This window comes from Oncorhynchus gorbuscha, linkage group LG14 (assembly GCF_021184085.1).
Source record: "Oncorhynchus gorbuscha isolate QuinsamMale2020 ecotype Even-year linkage group LG14, OgorEven_v1.0, whole genome shotgun sequence".
NCBI classification, from domain to species: Eukaryota; Metazoa; Chordata; class Actinopteri; order Salmoniformes; family Salmonidae; genus Oncorhynchus; species Oncorhynchus gorbuscha.
The window spans coordinates 77,631,634-77,651,633 of NC_060186.1; the positions used below are offsets into that span (position 1 = coordinate 77,631,634).

General features: G+C 43.8%; 1 protein-coding gene across 1 annotated transcript in view; it reads left to right on the top strand.

Moving 5' to 3' along the window:
• The first annotated feature begins 7,041 nt into the window (after positions 1-7,041).
• syndig1l (synapse differentiation inducing 1-like) overlaps positions 7,042-20,000 on the top strand; it is a 99,276-nt gene continuing 86,317 nt past the window's right edge. Inside the window, exon 1 of the mRNA XM_046299031.1 lies at positions 7,042-7,247. The gene's annotated coding sequence lies outside the window, so the exon portion shown is untranslated. The remainder of the gene's footprint in view (positions 7,248-20,000) is intronic.

The window sequence follows — 20,000 nt, forward strand, 5'->3', positions numbered from 1 at the left end:
CTCTTGTTGGTCTGGCCAGAGAATTGATCTTCAACAGCACATCTGATGTTTCCCCTTGCTAGACACCGGGTCTAATAATGACCCCACGTTGGCCTGGTGTGCCATTTGTGGCTTGGTGTCCAATGAGATTGCGGCCGTGTCTCCTGCCTTTGGCCAGATTGAACTTTGAGCTTCTTCCACAATAATGTTAATTCTTCCACAATAATGTTTTTCTATTCATGTCCTACCAGCTCCATTATTCTCCATATAGTAACACAGAAACTAAATATAAAGTTACTTTTATATAGCCTTTTCTTGAATCAGACAGTTTAGTAAAGTATAAATGTTTTCTGTTCTGATGGGTATCTACAACTTCAAGAAGAATATACAGGCATCACTGAAGTACAGTAAAACTACCCGTACAATGTCTATCTGGACATCCTGGTACCTGGACATCCTGGTACCACAGTTCCTATCTGGACATCCTGGTACCACAGTTCGTATCTGGACATCCTGGTACCACAGTTCCTATCTGGACATCCTGGTACCACAGCTCCTATCTGGACATCCTGGTACCACAGCTCCTATCTGGACATACTGGTACCTGGACATCCTGGTACCACAGCTCATATCTGGACATACTGGTACCTGGACATCCTGGTACCACAGCTCCTATCAGGACATCCTGGTACCACAGCTCCTATCAGGACATCCTGGTACCACAGCTCCTATCTGGACATCCTGGTACCTGGACATCCTGGTACCACAGCTCCTATCTGGACATACTGGTACCTGGACATCCTGGTACCACAGCTCCTATCAGGACATCCTGGTACCACAGCTCCTATCTGGACATCCTGGTATCTGGACATCCTGGTACCACAGCTCCTATCTGGACATACTGGTACCTGGACATCCTGGTACCACAGCTCCTATCAGGACATCCTGGTACCACAGCTCCTATCTGGTCATACTGGTACCACAGCTCCTATCTGGACATGCTGGTACCTGGACATCCTGGTACCACAGCTCCTATCAGGACATCCTGGTACCACAGCTCCTATCTGGTCATACTGGTACCACAACTCCTATCTGGACATACTGGTACCTCAGCTCCTACGTGGACATACTGGTACCACAGCTCCTACCAGGACATACTGGTACCACAGCTCCTACCTGGACATCCTGGTACCACAGCTCCTATCTGGACATACTGGTACCACAGCTCCTACCTGGACATCCTGGTACCACAGCTCCTATCAGGACATCCTGGTACCACAGCTCCTATCTGGACATACTGGTACCACAGCTCCTACCAGGACATACTGGTACCACAGCTCCTATCTGGACATACTGGTACCACAGCTCCTACCAGGACATACTGGTACCACAGCTCCTATCTGGACATCCTGGTACCACAGCTCCTACCAGGACATACTGGTACCTCAGCTCCTACCTGGACATACTGGTACCACAGCTCCTATCTGGACATACTGGTACCACAGGTCCTACCTGGACATACTGGTACCACAGCTCCTACCTCAATATCCTGGTACCTGGAAATCCTGGTGCCGCAGCTTCTACCTGGACATACTGGTACCGCAGTTCCTACCTGGACATCCTGGTACCACAGCTTCTATCTGGACATACTGGTACCTGGACATCCTGGTACCACAGCTCCTATCTGGACATCCTGGTACCACAGCTCCTATCTGGACATACTGGTACCTGGACATCCTGGTACCACAGCTCCTATCTGGACATCCTGGTACCACAGCTCCTACCTGGACATCCTGGTACCACAGCTCCTACCTGGACATCCTGGTACCACAGCTCCTACCTGGACATCCTGGTACCACAGCTCCTACCTGGACATCCTGGTACCACAGCTCCTACCTGGACATCCTGGTACCACAGCTCCTACCTGGACATCCTGGTACCACAGCTCCTACCTGGACATCCTGGTACCACAGCTCCTACCTGGACATCCTGGTACCACAGCTCCTACCTGGACATCCTGGTACCACAGCTCCTATCTGGACATCCTTCTACCTGGACATACTGGTACCACAGCTCCTATCTGGACATCCTGGTACCACAGCTCCTACCTGGACATCCTGGTACCACAGCTCCTACCTGGACATCCTGGAACCACAGCTCCTATCTGGAAATCCTGGTACCGCAGCTTCTACCTGGACATCCTGGAACCACAGCTTCTACCTGGACATACTGGTACCGCAGCTTCTACCTGGACATACTGGTTTCCAAGGACATACTGGTACCACAGTTCCTATCTGGACATACTGGTACCACAGTTCCTATCTGGACATCCTGGAACCACAGCTCCTATCTGGACATACTGGTACCACAGTCCCTATGTGGACATCCTGGTACCACAGTTCCTATCTGGACATCCTGGAACCACAGTTCCTATCTGGACATACTGGAACCACAGTTCCTATCTGGACATACTGGAACCACAGTTCCTATCTGGACATCCTGGTACCACAGCTCCTATCTGGACATCCTGGTACCTGGACATCCTGGTACCACAGCTCCTATCTGGACATCCTGGTACCACAGCAACTATCTGGACATACTGGTACCTGGACATCCTGGTACCTGGAAATCCTGGTACCTGGACATACTTGTACCACAGCTCTTATCTGGACATACTGGTACCTGGACATACTGGTACCTGGAAATCCTGGTACCTGGACATACTGGTACCGCAGTTCCTTCACTCCGTCACTATTCCTCTCAAATGGCACCTTGTACAGTTGTTTCACAGTCAGATTTTTTCACTCCAAAACTCTGTCTACAGTTAAAATGCTGACAGAATTGATGTTTGCGAAGATATTGTTGTCATTTATGATTGCACCCTGGATCTCTCTTAGCCTGATGGAATTGTTGGCTATGACCATGTTGAAAATGTCTTGTTCTTTCTGATGGCTGAATCATGCTGCTCTGCAGCCAGCATGAGGTCGTTGTGCAGTTCTACAGATATATGACAGGTAGAGCTGCTCTGCCACCAGCATGAGTTTGCACAATTGATGACACTGTGGACCTGTTTTACATTAGGCCGTGGTCTCTGACCAGCCTCTTCCATTGTCAGACCGTGATTTATGATGCTGTGGACCTGTCAACATTAGGCCGTGCTCTCTGACCAGCCTCTTCCATTGTAAGACCTTGGTTTATGACAGGGTTCACGATTGTGGCTCTGATTTCATCAGGGACTCTTATTCTTTACCTTCTACCTCTATTATCTCTTCCCCTAACACCACCATCACCACCATCACCACCACCAACAACACCATCACCACCATCTCTACCACCACCGCCACCACCATCACCACCACCATCACCACCACCACCCAACACTACCACCACCATCACCACCACCACCCATCACTACCACCACCATCACCATCACCACCCATCACTACCACCACCATCACCATCACCACCCATCACTACCACCACCACCATCATCACCATCACCACCATCATCACCACCACCATTATCACCATCATCACCACCACCAGCACCACCAGTCTTACACATCTTCTCCTCCACCAGCATGTAGCTGCTGTTCAGGGTTGTGATGTTCCTCCATGTTCATAAATGGTAGTGATTGTGATATGGGCAAGCTCCATATATATGCTTCCAAACTTGATTGGTTGATTAGTAAGATTGTGATTCCTATTTCATTACTATTTTCACCTGGCAGGTAAGTAACCAATTTAGCAGACCACCATTCCATGCCGTAGACATGTATGTCTGATTGATTTTGATAATTTAATGGATCATTTTGCAGGTGACGGCTCACACGATGACAGAATGTTGTGAAGTTGTGAAGAGTACGATACATTCACTGAGAATCAACTCAGCTGTTTTCATCAGCCATATACATGTAGTTATTGTGCAAATTGTAGATAATTGTACTTACTCTTTTGCAAACATGTGCCAAAACATGTGCAATTTGCTTAAAATGAAGAAATTCAAATCTGGGGTGAAAAAGAAACTCCTTGTTCAGAGATTTGAATTTATTGTTTTGAAGAAAAAAAAAGTTATCTTTTGAGAATTGAGCAATTGAGAAAAAACTGTAGAGTAGCAAGAAGAAGGTCGCCTGTAGAAGCCTGAAAGGAGAAAGGCTCCTCTCTATCGGAGCTCTGTTTGTTAACCATCTCAGGCACAGAAAACACACTGGGAGAATCCCTGGAAGTAGCCCGAGGAGAAGTCTATCCAGAAAGAAGGAAAGAAAGAGTCATGAAAGGAGAAGATACCCCTATGAGCTGGGTAAACAAGCAGACCAGGATTCAAATACATGTATATTTGAGTATTTGACACTTAAAATACATTTTTCTAAATACACAGCCCAAAATAAGTACTTTCATTTGAGTATTTTAAATGGTTATTTGGGAAGAAACTTTTTTTTTCAACCAAATTGTATTTAAGAGGATTTACAAATAATTATTTCAGAGAGACAGACAGATAGATATGAATACTTCATTCGAATGTTGTAAGGGTTTTCCTGAGGTGAAGCAGACCAAAATGCAGCGTGGTGGTTATTCATGTTCTTTAATAAAGGAACTAGACATGAGATAACTAACAAATCAATAAACGTGCGAAAACCTAAACAGTCCTATCTGGTGCAGAGACAGGAACAGTCACCCACAAACACACAGTGAAACCCAGGCTACCTAAGTATCATTCTCAATCAGAGACAACTAATGACACCTGCCTCTGATTGAGAACCATACGAGGCCGAAACATAGAAATACCCAAATCATAGAAAAACAAACATAGACTGCCCACCCCAACTCACGCCCTGACCATACTAAATAAATACAAAACAAAGGAAATAAAGGTCAGAACGTGACAAATGCATGTGAAAGTAATTGAGATATTATAAATCATATTTGAACCCAGGTATATGTCTGCCTTTCATATTGACTTTACCAAACAAAACATTTGAATAGTGCATGATATCTGGGGATACATTGAAACGAATTTCAAACGAGAACGAACCTCTGCGTTGTTTCTTTGAAATCCAAAACCACTGAAATACTAAGAGTTGTATTTCCGGAATGACCACCACAACCGTTGTTTATGACTGGTTATGTCTACCCTCATATGTTTTTATGTTTTAATGAAACTGTGTGGGTGAAATGAGGACATGGTAATATTTTTTTTTGTCATATCAAATGTGTACCATTGACAAATCTTTACAATTCTATAATCTTTGCAACCCGGTTTCATTTATCTCTCCAAACCGCCACGAGCACGTACAGCAGCAGGGCGCGACGCTGAGAATGTCCCACTAAACCACGTTTCCACCCAGTTTTTTATGTAGTAAAGTCATACTGCATCTAAACAGAATAAAGGACAGCTGTGATGGAAATAGCTCGTTTTGGTATAAATGTATAAATGCCAGACTATGTAGCATCCTTTAACATAGTGTTCTTCAGTCCTGGTGTTTTAGTGCTGGTCTGGAACAAAAGCCTGCACCAGGACCCTGTAATAAAGTCATGAACAATTATTCCTGCACGCGCACAAACACTCCTTCCTTTTTTGCTACACAAACCCTCCTCCAAAGAACCATAAACTGCCAAAATGTCATTATTAATAGTTCTATTTATGCTTGTTGATCAGTTATCAGTTGTTCCTTAATATTAACTTTAACTCCAGAACCAAACTATTAAAAGTACCCTTACCTGAGAAGGTAGACGATAAACAGAAAAGATTAACAAACACGTTGTTTGTTGGACAGGGTGGGATCTTTTTTGTGTCAGTCAAATCAATTATGAGAGAAATGGTGGTGAAAACGCATTTATACTCAAATGTTGATATAATAACCATCATTTTGAAGTAAACATGGAGTCAAGCGATTATATATCGTGTGGTCCTCCCACTACGACTCGGGAAACCATGCAGTTTATTAGGCTACATATAAAATAAGTTATTGTGAACTTCACAGGGACCTTCCAATACATATCGAGTGTCTTATTCTGGTGACATGACAAATTATGATTGACTGCCGTTTGATAAATAAAAATAGTCTCGCTCTTTTCCATTATAATCTCAACATGTAGACGAGCCTACCTGTACAGCCGACCCACGCTGTTTCTGTTTAGCTGTTGGCTAGAGCGCACATGCCAAGACCAGAATAGGCACGTTTGCTTTATAACTCAACCGTTTTTATGACAAAACTATCAGTTAAATTCAATAAATGACGTTGAACTTTAGATTGTGTATTAAGTACATGCACATTTAAGCGAAAAAGTACATTTTGTGTGCCCTACGTCATCACGCAAATCCGTTTGGTATAAACACCGCTGGTGGGAAAATGCGCATTCTTTCTTTATGCGGATGTAGAATAATTCGCATGAAAATCTGTCTACAATTGAATGGAAACCTCGCTACCTTTCAAACATGTTTTTTTGCCGCGCACTTTACAGGGTTGTAGGTTGCAACACGAGTCACATCGTTTAACTCCAGCAATAAAACCTATGCTGTGGGTGCTGACATTAATTCCCTCCCTCGTTCTAACGATAACCGCTACGGGAGAAGAATCTTCTTCGTTTAACGAAGGTGTTGGCAGTTTGCAGTTGTAACCTGCTATACCAGACTCGCAATAACCTCTCCGGGGTGTACTGGCTGAACATGTGTGGATGCCGCGCGAACACACACACACACACACACAGTGCAGACAGTGGGAGAATGCTGTTGCAATAAGGCTTGGTGGGACTTGTACTGCACTTCACAGCAAAACAATAAACACATTAATCTGAAGAGACACCTGTCTGATGGGATTTCACTGAAGAGTTCGCAAACTGGACTGTCTGATTTGGAAAAAGAAAGACAACAATACATACAGTCTTTTGGGATGAATATATATATAAAAATAAACATCTTCTGAAATTGTCTTTCTGAACATAAAAAAAAGTACTTTAGTTTGTAAAGGCAACCCTGCCGATCAGAACAGATAAATAGAGACTCGTGTCGTTCTAGAAAAACTTAATCCAAGTGGTTTGGTGCACATTTCTTCTTATTTCATATCAACCACCACGTCGTGTCTCTCATTGGAGAGATCGCAGTGAAATAACGGACTCCTTATAACGGACGCGATCACATCAGATGAATCCTTTTCAAAGAGAAGGACGAGGCTATCACTGAGCTCACATCAACCCACAATAATGCCTACAGAAACACAAGCAAGTGGCTGTACATGTCAAACTACGTTTGGATTGTCAGGAATTCGCAGGTAAGGTATTGTATTTTAGATATTATTTTACCATGTGAACAAGTCAGTTCTTTTACGCATACAACAACATTGCATAGGATTTTTTTTGTGTTCACAGTCACAGCCTGTTTTAGCGTGGAGTGAACGGAGTGCTTTTTGATTTACGAGAACATTTATCAACTGCCTAAATGTACATTATCAACTCAAATCGATATTTAAGAATATAGTTTATATTCAATTTTCGGATTTTACTGTTGCTTTTTTAGGTAAACCAATTGACAGCACACGCATTGCACATAGGTTCTGATAAAGATATTGGTTTACAGGATGCTCCCGCGTGCTTTGTCTCCGTGCTTTTTCAAGTCTACATGCTGCCAAGTGTTGTGCAATTGTCTACCCCATCAGTGCACTGTAATGTATTGTATTACTGCATTAGATAAGGACCGTTTAATTACTTGGTTTAAAGGATTGTGAAACACAGAGTTACTTTTGGAATGTGTTTAGTCGTCTCAGGTGGTTTGAGAGGTGAATGACAAAATCATGTCTACACAACATTCATCTTCATAAGCCTACACAGGGATAACTGAAATAGAAACGGGTGTGCACATATGCCACTCTCTAATTGTTTTACACTGTGTCAGGAAATGCAGCTCTGTCACAGGTTCTGCTGTGGTGCAGTGGTTGCACAGCCTTTCCTCTACAGGGAGCCAGGTTTTCCTGTGTCTACCCTTCTCAATGGCAAGGCTGTGCTCACTGAGCCAGCCTGTACTTTGTAAAGATTTTTCTAAGGTTTTGATCAGTAACCGTGGTCAAATAGTTAGCCACCTTGTACTGTCGAATTAGGGCCAGATAGCACTGCATTTAGCTTTGTGTTTGTGTTTCAATGAATGTAGTTTGGTTTTGACTGTGTCGTAATTTGGTTTATTTTGATTGATTGGATGTTCTGGTCCTGAGGCTTCAGTGTGTTAGTAGAACAGGTTTGTGAACTCAGCCCCAGGACCAGCTGGATGAGGGGACTGAGGCTTCAGTGTGTTAGTAGAACAGGTTTGTGAACTCAGCCCCAGGACCAGCTGGATGAGGGGACTGAGGCTTCAGTGTGTTAGTAGAACAGGTTTGTGAACTCAGCCCCAGGACCAGCTGGATGAGGGGACTGAGGCTTCAGTGTGTTAGTAGAACAGGTTTGTGAACTCAGCCCCAGGACCAGCTGGATGAGGGGACTGAGGCTTCAGTGTGTTAGTAGAACAGGTTTGTGAACTCAGCTACGTTGAACTCAGCCCCAGGACCAGCTGGATGAGGGGACTGAGGCTTCAGTGTGTTAGTAGAACAGGTTTGTGAACTCAGCCCCAGGACCAGCTGGATGAGGGGGAGGCTTCAGTGTGAGAACAGGTTTGTGAACTCAGCCCCAGGACCAGCTGGATGAGGGGACTGAGGCTTCAGTGCGTTAGTCGAACATGTTTGTGAACTCAGCCCCAGGACCAGCTGGATGAGGGGACTGAGGCTTCAGTGTGTTAGTAGAACATGTTTGTGAACTCAGCCCTAGGACCAGCTGGATGAGGGGACTGAGGCTTCAGTGCGTTAGTCGAACATGTTTGTGAACTCAGCCCTAGGACCAGCTGGATGAGGGGACTGAGGCTTCAGTGTGTTAGTAGAGCAGGTTTGTGAACTCAGCCCCAGGACCAGCTGGATGATTTGACTCTTCTTTGCTCAGTTCTTGGTATTGAATTTCTTGGTAATTATAATAGAGGGGGTCACTGTATTTTAGATGTTTCCAAAACTGAATTGCTCATTGAGTTGTTGTTATTAGTGGATGTTGGCTTAATTCTGTCCTGCATGCATTGTAAGTAGTTTTCCTCTGGACATGTAGGAGAATCTTACAGAAATCTGCATGCAGCGTTTCAATGGAGTGTTTGTCCCATTTGATGGACCCCACACCTCACTGCCATCAAGGTCAATGACATATTCGATTAGTTTTAGCCTAATTGTAATAGACACACACACACACACACACACACACACACACACACACACACACACACACACACACACACACACACACACACACACACACACACACACACACACACACACACACTGAAATACATTCCTCCTCTACTATACAGAAACATCCGTCTTCTCTCAGAGTTGTGTGTGTGCGTGCGTGTGTGTGCGCGTGTGTGCGCGCGCGTGTGTGTGTGCGTGTGTGCGTGTGCGTGCGTGTGTGTGTGTGTGCGTGTGTGTGTGCGTGTGTGCGTGCGTGCGTGTGTGTGTGTGCGTGCGTGTGTGTGTGTGTGCGTGTGCGTGTTAAAAGGAACAGCAGCAGTCAACAACAGAAACATCCGTCCCAGAGAGGGAGGGAGGTTTTCTCAGTCCAAAACAGAGCTGAATATCCGAAGAATTCCCATTTAGAAGGATTTAGTTATAAAATAGTTTTTCTAACAGTATAGAGGAGGAAATGTCTCAGAACATGCGCATCCAACTCATTTAACTCATTAAGATGTAGGATCTTAATTTGATCACTCTTTTTTTGCTGCGAATTTTTGCTGCACAGCAGGAAATACAAACTTGTAGTGTATCCAAGGTAAAAAAGGTTTCTAAAGTTTGTAATTACCACTTTAAAATGTCAGACTTGATTTACCCTCATTAAAAATCTCTAGAAAAAAAAATCTGCATAATAATTAATATCTCCTGTTGCCGAAGGATTACTGTGCATTTGGAAAGTATTCAGATCTATTTACTTTTTCCACATTTTGTCTCACGTTACAGCCTTATTCTAACATTGATTAAAGGACCAAGGTCCTTCTCCCCTGATTGCTCAGTTTGGCCGGGTGGCCAGCTCTAGGAAGAGTCTAGGTGGTTCCAAACTTCTTCCATTTAAGTTTGCTGGAGGCCACCGTGTTCTTGGGGTCCTTTAATGCTGCACTGTTTTTGTGGTATTCTTTCCTAGGTCTGTGCCTCGACACAATCCTGTCCCGGTGCTCTACAGGCAATTCATTTAACCTCATGGCTTTATTTTTGCTCTGACATGCACTGTCAACTGTGGAACCTTATATAGACAGGTGTGTGCCTTTCCAAATCATGTCCAATCAATTGAAATGACCACCAGTTGTAGAAACATCTCAAGGATGATCCGTTGAAACAGGATGCATCTGAACTAAATGTTGAGTCTCAAAGCAAAGGCATACTTATGTTAATAAGGTTTTTCTGTTTTTTATTTGTAAAACATTTGCAAAAAATTCTAAAAAACCTGTTTTTGTTTTGTCATTATTTGATATTGTTGATAGATGTTGATAGAAAACAAATTATTTAATCTAAGGCTGTAACGTAACACAATGTGGAAAAAGGGACGGGGTTTAAATATATTCCAAATGCACCTCCTTTAGCAAACTGTCTCAAATTCAGATCCTACATCTTTAGGGAATAAAGTGTCGTTTTGGCCGTATCCCTAGAGTCAGATATTTCAGAGGGTGTAGTGTTGATCTGGATAATGGAGTCTCTTCTCCCTGTCTTTCAGAGGGTGTAGTGTTGATCTGGATAATGGAGTCTCTTCTCCCTGTCTTTCAGAGGGTGTAGTGTTGATCTGGATAATGGAGTCTCTTCTCCCTCTCTTTCAGAGGGTGTAGTGTTGATCTGGATAATGGAGTCTCTTCTCCCTGTCTTTCAGAGGGTGTAGTGTTGATCTGGATACTGGAGTTTCTTCTCCCTGTCTTTCAGAGGGTGTAGTGTTGATCTGGATAATGGAGTCTCTTCTCCCTGTCTTTCAGAGGGTGTAGTGTTGATCTGGATAATGGAGTCTCTTCTCCCTGTCTTTCAGAGGGTGTAGTGTTGATCTGGATAATGGAGTCTGTTCTCCCTGTCTTTCAGAGGGTGTAGTATTGATCTGGATAATGGAGTCTCTTCTCCCTGTCTTTCAGAGGGTGTAGTGTTGATCCGGATAATGGAGTCTCTTCTCCCTGTTATCACCAGGGGAACTGTAATCAATGGCCAATGAAAGCATGTCCACACATACTGGGCACTCTGCAACAGCCCTGGAACAACCTTGTGACTGCACACATGCATGGGGATGGACAAACACACACACACACACACTCCTCCCCTTTAAATCATTCAAAAAAAAAAAAAAAAATATGCCATTTAGCAGACGCTTTTATCCAAAGCGACTTACAGTCATGTGTGCATACATTCTACGTATGGGTGGTCCCGGGGATCGAACCCACTACCCTGGCGTTACAAGCGCCATGCTCTACCAACTGAGCTACACGTGTGTGTGTGTGTGTGTGTGTGTGTGTGTGTGTGTGTGTGTGTGTGTGTGTGTGTGTGTGTGTGTGTGTGTGTGTGTGTGTGTGTGTGTGTGTGTGTGTGTGTGTGTGTGTGTGTGTGTGTGTGTGTGTGTGTGTGTGTGTGTGTGTGTGTGTGTGTGTGTGTGTGGTACAGGAAGATGAGAGAGAGCAAGGCTATCAGTGATGATGGCTCCTGATAACATAATTAGAAAATGATTCAATTCTAGTGGATTATGACTCTGTGTTGGCAGTGTTTCCTTTGATGACTATAGTAGTTCCTAAAAGGATCCCCATCTACATGTTACCAATTCCATTACCCACATCTGAGTGTGTTAAGAGATTGGATCATACTGTAGGACTACAGCAGTCTTCAACCTTATCAGTCCCGAGACCCCAGCAAAAAAAAATCTGCATTTTCATGTATCTGAATGTCCAGCTCTTATATTTATAATCCTTGATTACTGTAAAACCCACTCATACTCAGTGCTGTCTATTACTGTAAAACCCATTCATACTCAGTGCTGTCTATTACTGTAAAAGCCATTCATACTCAGTGCTGTCTATTACTGTAAAACCCATTCATACTCAGTGCTGTCTATTACTGTAAAACCCATTCATACTCAGTGCTGTCTATTACTGTAAAACCCATTCATACTCAGTGCTGTCTATTACTGTAAAAGCCATTCATTTCATACTCAGCGCTGTCTATTACTGTAAAACCCATTCATACATAGTGATATGTTTATTACTGTAAAATCCATTCATACACAGTGCTGTCTATTACTGTAAAACCCATTCATACACAGTGCTGTCTATTACTGTAAAAACCCATTCATACTCAGTGCTGTCTATTACTGTAAAACCCATTCATACTCAGTGCTGTCTATTACTGTAAAACCCATTCATACTCAGTGATATGTGTATTACTGTAAAACCCATTCATAGTGATATGTGTATTACTCTAAAACCCATTCATAGTGATATGTGTATTACTCTAAAACCCATTCATACTCAGTGCTGTCTGTTACAAATCTAGCCATCTACATCATCTTTATCTCCATGCTATTACCTCCCGGCGATGTGTGTAGAATCAGTTTGGGACAGCACAACAGCCTAAAACCCATACGCTTTATCATGGAGCCAGACAGGCAGGACCTGGAAACTGAGGTTCATGGGTTAGGCACACATGAATGGAGTGGAGTTGTGTGAAGAGAGGCTGGCTGATGGATGGATGGAAGGATGGATGGATGGATGGAGCTGAGTTGTGTGAAGGGAGGCTGGCTGATGGATGGATGGATGGAGCTGAGTTGGGTGAAGGGAGGCTGGCTGATGGATGGATGGAGCTGAGTTGTGTGAAGGGAGGCTGGCTGATGGATGGATGGAGCTGAGTTGTGTGAAGGGAGGCTGGCTGATGGATGGATGGAGCTGAGTTGTGTGAAGGGAGGCTGGCTGATGGATGGATGGATGGAGCTGAGTTGTGTGAAGGGAGGCTGGCTGATGGATGGATGGAGCTGAGTTGTGTGAAGGGAAGCTGGCTGATGGATGGATGGAGCTGAGTTGTGTGAAGGGAGGCTGGCTGATGGATGGATGGAGCTGAGTTGTGTGAAGGGAGGCTGGCTGATGGATGGATGGATGGATGGAGCTGAGTTGGGTGAAGGGAGGCTGGCTGATGATGGATGGATGGAGCTGAGTTGGGTGAAGGGAGGCTGGCTGATGGATGGATGGAGCTGAGTTGGGTGAAGGGAGGCTGGCTGATGGATGGATGGAGCTGAGTTGTGTGAAGGGAGACTGGCTGATGGATGGATGGAGCTGAGTTGTGTGAAGGGAGGTTGGCTGATGGATGGATGGAGCTGAGTTGGGTGAAGGGAGGCTGGCTGATGGATGGATGGATGGATGGAGCTGAGTTGGGTGAAGGGAGGCTGGCTGATGGATGGATGGATGGAGCTGAGTTGTGTGAAGGGAGGCTGGCTGATGGATGGATGGATGGATGGAGCTGAGTTGGGTGAAGGGAGGCTGGCTGATGGATGGATGGAGCTGAGTTGGGTGAAGGGAGGCTGGCTGATGGATGGATGGATGGAGCTGAGTTGGGTGAAGGGAGGCTGGCTGACAGTAGACACAGTAGATACACCATGCTGATGGAGGACACAGTAGATACTCCATGCTGATGGAGGACACAGTAGATACTCCATGCTGATGGAGGACACAGTAGATACACCATGCTGATGGAGGACACAGTAGATACTCCATGCTGATGGAGGACACAGTAGATACACCATGCTGATGGAGGACACAGTAGATACACCATGCTGATGGAGGACACAGTAGATACACCATGCTGATGGAGGACACAGTAGATACACCATGCTGATGGAGGACACAGTAGATACACCATGCTGATGGAGGACACAGTAGATACACCATGCTGATGGATGACACAGTAGATACTCCATGCTGATGGTGATGGGAAAAGTATTTATATGACTGTGTGTGTGTGTGTGTGTGTGTGTGTGTGTGTGTGTGTGTGTGTGTGTGTGTGTGTGTGTGTGTCACTGCAGCTATGTGAGTTTCTTACAGTATTATCGATGTCCTCATACTATATTATAGACACTATGCCCTGGAATTTCCTATAATCTATGTAGAAGAAGCCCATACAGTATTATAGACACTATGTCCTGGGATTTCCTATTGTCTATGTAGAAGAACCCCTTACAGTATTATAGACACTATGTCCTGGGATTTACTATGATCTATGTAGAAGAACCCCTTACAGTATTATAGACACTATGACCTGGGATTTCCTATAATCTATGTAGAAGACCCCCTACTATATTACAGACACTATGTCCTGGGATTTCCTATAATCTATGTAGAAGACCCCCTACTATATTACAGACACTATGTCCTGGGATTTCCTATAATCTATGTATAAGACCCCCTACTATATTACAGACACTATGTCCTGGGATTTCCTATAATCTATGTAGAAGATCCCCTACTATATTACAGACACTATGTCCTGGGATTTCCTATAATCTATGTAGAAGAACCTCTTACAGTATTATAGACACTATATCCTGGGATTTCCTATAATCTATGTAGAAGAACCCCTACTATATTACAGACAATATGTCCTGGGATTTTCTATAATCTATGTAGAAGACCCCCTACTATATTACAGACACTATGTCCTGGGATTTCCTATAATCTATGTAGAAGACCCCCTACTATATTACAGACACTATGTCCTGGGATTTCCTATAATCTATGTAGAAGAACCTCTTACAGTATTATAGACACTATGTCCTGGGATTTCCTATAATCTATGTAGAAGAACCTCTTACAGTATTATAGACACTATGTGCTGGGATTTCCTATTGTCTATGTAGAAGAACCTCTTACAGTATTATAGACACTATGCCCTGGGATTTCCTATTGTCTATGTAGAAGAACCTCTTACAGTATTATAGACACTATGTCCTGGGATTTCCTATTGTCTATGTAGAAGAACCTCTTACAGTATTATAGACACTATGTCCTGGGATTTCCTATAATCTATGTAGAAGAACCTCTTACAGTATTATAGACACTATGTCCTGGGATTTCCTATAATCTATGTAGAAGAACCTCTTACAGTATTATAGACACTATGTCCTGGGATTTCCTATAATCTATGTAGAAGACCCCCTACTATATTACAGACACTATGTCCTGGGATTTCCTATAATCTATGTAGAAGACCCCCTACTATATTACAGACACTATGTCCTGGGATTTCCTATAATCTATGTAGAAGACCCCCTACTATATTACAGACACTATGTCCTGGGATTTCCTATAATCTATGTAGAAGAACCTCTTACAGTATTATAGACACTATGTCCTGGGATTTCCTATAATCTATGTAGAATAACCTCTTACAGTATTATAGACACTATGTCCTGGGATTTCCTATTGTCTATGTAGAAGAACCTCTTACAGTATTATAGACACTATGTCCTGGGATTTCCTATAATCTATGTAGAAGAACCTCTTACAGTATTATGGACACTATGTCCTGGGATTTCCTATAATCTATGTAGAAGAACCTCTTACAGTATTATGGACACTATGTCCTGGGATTTCCTATAATCTATGTAGAAGAACCTCTTACAGTATTATGGACACTACAATTTGTGATCCGCCCTCGTCGAACAAACACTGCGGCTCTATGGATGCAGAAGAAATAAACAAATCCAATTGTACAACCCAGAAGTCTGTAGCTCAAACACACTATGTTTATTATAAGGGGTTAGAAGCTGGCTTTGTGGGATAGGAGAGCTGTAAGAGAACCATTTTGGAAGATCATTTGTGATTTGTTTGATACAGGTTCTTTAGCTTTGTGTTTAGAACGTCTTCTACTTCTGCTTCTCCTTCTACTTCTTCCTCTTATTCTTCTTCGTCTTCTTCCTTATCTTCTTCTTCGTCTTCTTCGTCTTCCTCTTCTAACATAGGCCAGGTCCTGTTGTTACGTCGTATCCCAGCAATAATGCCTTACATTACTGCTTGGAAGAAAACACCTGAATTTGCTCAGCTTGCTATTGGCTCAACATACCCCATGGCCATTGGGTCAACTTACCCCATGGTCATTGGGTCAACTTACCCCATGGTCATTGGGTCAACTTACCCCATGGTCATTGGCTCAACTTACCCCATGGTCATTGGCTCAACTTACCCCATGGTCATTGGCTCAACTTACCCCATGGTCATTGGCTCAACTTACCCCATGGTCATTGGTTCAACTTACCCCATGGTCATTGGCTCAACTTACCCCATGGTCATTGGCTCAATGGTCATTGGCTCAACTTACCCCATGGTCATTGGCTCAACTTACCCCATGGTCATTGGTTCAACTTACCCCATGGTCATTGGTTCAACTTACCCCATGGTCATTGGTTCAACTTACCCCATGTCTCATTGGTTCAACTTACCCAAGGTTAAACATTTTGACTATATTAGCCAACACAGCTACAAGGATGCACTTTCATGCTCAGTTTAGGACCTGACATTGAATCTTATAGACTTACAGAACAATCATATTTGTATTTTGGTTTAGATACAAATATCATGAAACCTCTTAACACAATACATTTGTTTTTTTGGACATAACTTTTTTCACAATTTTTTCCATGTTGATTTCTTCTTTCATATAGACTGAAATGATGACTTCTACCTAAGGATTAGTTGTTGTGTATGGTTTCCTTTGAAACGTGACTTCAGGTTACCCCACTGTCCCCTATGTACCAAGCCTGCTGGTTACAGTGGCCCCACTGGTGTAGGTAACACCTTTAGGGTGGTTACAGGTGGAGGTGTAGCCTCTCGTCATGTGTGTTTTCACCTGTCATCCACCAGCTACTGCTGCCAGACAACAAAACCCAGGCATGTAGGCTACATATAGCTCACTGCCTGTCTCCCTCTGCCACACACACACACACACACAGTCATATAAATAATTTTCCCATCACCATCAGCATGGAGTATCTACTGTGTCAGCCAGCCTCCCTTCACCCAGCTCAGCTCCATCCATCCATCCTTCCATCCATCCATCCATCAGCCAGCCTCCCTTCACACAACTCCACTCCATTCATGTGTGCCTAACCCATAAACCTCAGTTTCCAGGTCCTGCCTGTCTGGCTCCATGGTAAAGCGTATGGGTTTTAGGCTGTTGTGCTGTCCCAAACTGATTCTACACACATCGCCGGGAGGTAATAGCATGGAGATAAAGATGATGTAGATGGCTAGATCTGTAACACACGCACACACGCACGCGCACACACACACACACACACACACACACACACACACACACACACACACACACACACACACACACACACACACACACACACACACACACACACACACACACACACACACACACACATGCAAGCTGATGTAGATGGCTAGATTTGTAACAGAGAGCACTGAGTATGAGTGGGTTTTACAGTAATACACATATCACTATGAATGGGTTTTACAGTAATACACATAACTATAAATGGGTTTTACAGTAATACACATATCACTATGAATGGGTTTTACAGTAATACACATATCACTATGAATGGGTTTTACAGTAATACACATAACTAAGTATAAATGGGTTTTACAGTAATAGACAGCAGTGAGTATGAATGGGTTTCTCATTCATATATATATATATTTCATTTTTTTATTTTACCTTTATTTAACTAGGCAAGTCAATTAAGAACAAATTCTTATTTTCAATCACGGCCTAGGAACAGTGGGTTAACTGCCTGTTCAGGGGCAGACGACAGATTTGTACCTTGTCAGCTCGGGGATTTCAACTTGCAACCTTTCGGCTACTAGTCCAACGCTCTACCCACTAGGCTACGCTGCCACTGAGTATGAATGGGTTTTACAGTAATATACATCACTAAGTATAAATGGGTTTTACAGTAATAGAATGGGTTTTACAGTAATATACATCACTAAGTATAAATGGGTTTTACAGTAATAGAATGGGTTTTACAGTAATATACATCACTAAGTATAAATGGGTTTTACAGTAATAGAATGGGTTTTACAGTAATATACATCACTAAGTATAAATGGGTTTTACAGTAATAGAATGGGTTTTACAGTAATATACATCACTAAGTAAGTCGCTCTGGATAAGAGCGTCTGCTAAATGACTTAAATGTAAATGTACAGTAATAGAATGGGTTTTACAGTAATAGACATATCACTGAGTATGAATGAGTTTTACAGTAATAGACATATCACTGAGTATGAATGGGTTTTACAGTAATAGACATATTACTGAATATGAATGAGTTTTACAGTAATTGATATATCACTGAGTATGAATGAGTTTTACAGTAATATAAACTGTGTGAAAATTAAGGTTTGGCCTCAAATGGCACCCTGCTCCCTATATATAGTGCATTCCTTTGACCAGAGCCCTATGGGTGCGGCACACTACACAGGGAATAGGGTGCCAATTGGGACATAGATTAGTCTACCAGCAGCTTCCAGACAATCCAGACAAGACCACAAGCTTGGTGATGTGCCAGCCAGTTGGCTTTTCTATTTAGGAACAGATTGGAATGGAAGAGTGAGTTAGTCATGATCATTCATTGATGTTCAATATGTGCAGAATAGCATTCAGCGTCATCACTGTCTGAAAGGGGAACCACGATGATGAGGAGGAAGAGCTTTACCTAATTCAGACCAGCTTCTTCTGTCTCTTGGTTGGGTCGAACTGGTACTCCTCCCATTGGAGAACCCTTCTTGGTTCCAGGTAGAACCCTTTTTGTTTCCCTATAGATCGGTTCTACATGGAAGCAAAAGGGTTCTAACTTAAACAAAAAAAGGGTTCTTCAAAGGTTTCACCTATGAGGACAGCCCGAAGAACTCCTTTAGGTTCTAGATAACGCCTTTTGTTTTAAGGTAGTGTCAGTCAGACAGGGAGGAATGGGGAATAACAACACCAGCAGGGCGAGACAAAGCTCATCCGACCAATTGTATCCAGTATAGAGGTGCATTGTCTGTGGCCAATTCTTGCCCTCCATGACGTGAGTGTGGAGCGGCATGTAGCGTAGCGCCAAACAGGAAGGAATGAGTTGAAACAACGGTGTCATTATGACGGCCAGCATGGCAACACAAAGCTAATCCAGCATGGACCCCTGAGGTGAGTGGCTGTGTTCATCCATGCCCCAGTGCTTCCTGGGACCACAAGCCTGCTGGTTTATTCATGGGGGGGGGGACTGACTATGTGTAAGCCAGTGGAGGCAAGAGAATGAAGAGTGAGTGGGTGGAAGGAGAGAGAAAATGAGAATGAGAAAGAAGCGAAAAAGAGAGGGAGAGAGGAGGGAGGGGAAGGAGTAGAGAGAGAGAGGTGGGAGAGAGTGAGAGGGAGGAGAGAGAGGGAGGTAGGAGAGAGAGGGAGGGAGGTAGGAGAGAGAGGGAGGGAGGTAGGAGAGAGAGGGAGGGAGGTAGGAGAGAGAGGGAGGGAGGTAGGAGAGAGAGGGAGGGAGGTAGGAGAGAGAGGGAGGGAGGTAGGAGAGAGAGGGAGGGAGGTAGGAGAGAGTGAGAGGTAGGAGAGAGTGAGAGGTAGGAGACAGAGAGAGGTAAGAGAGAGTGAGAGAGAGAGAGAGGGAGGTAAGAGAGAGAGAGAGGTAGGAGAGAGAGAGGTAGGAGAGGAGAGAGGTAGAAGAGGAGAGAGGTAGAAGAGGAGAGAGGTAGAAGAGGAGAAAGGTAGACGAGGAGAGAGGTAGAAGAGGAGAGAGGTAGGAGAGGAGAGGAGAGAGGTAGAAGAGGAGAGAGGTAGAAGAGGAGAGAGGTAGAAGAGGAGAGAGGTAGAAGAGGAGAGAGGTAGGAGAGGAGAGAGGGAGGAGAGAGGGAGAGATGTGTGAGAGAGAGAGAGGTAGGAGAGACCGAGAGGTAGGAGAGAGAGGTAGGTTTTCTAGAGAGAGAGAGGAGGAGAGAGAGAGAGAGA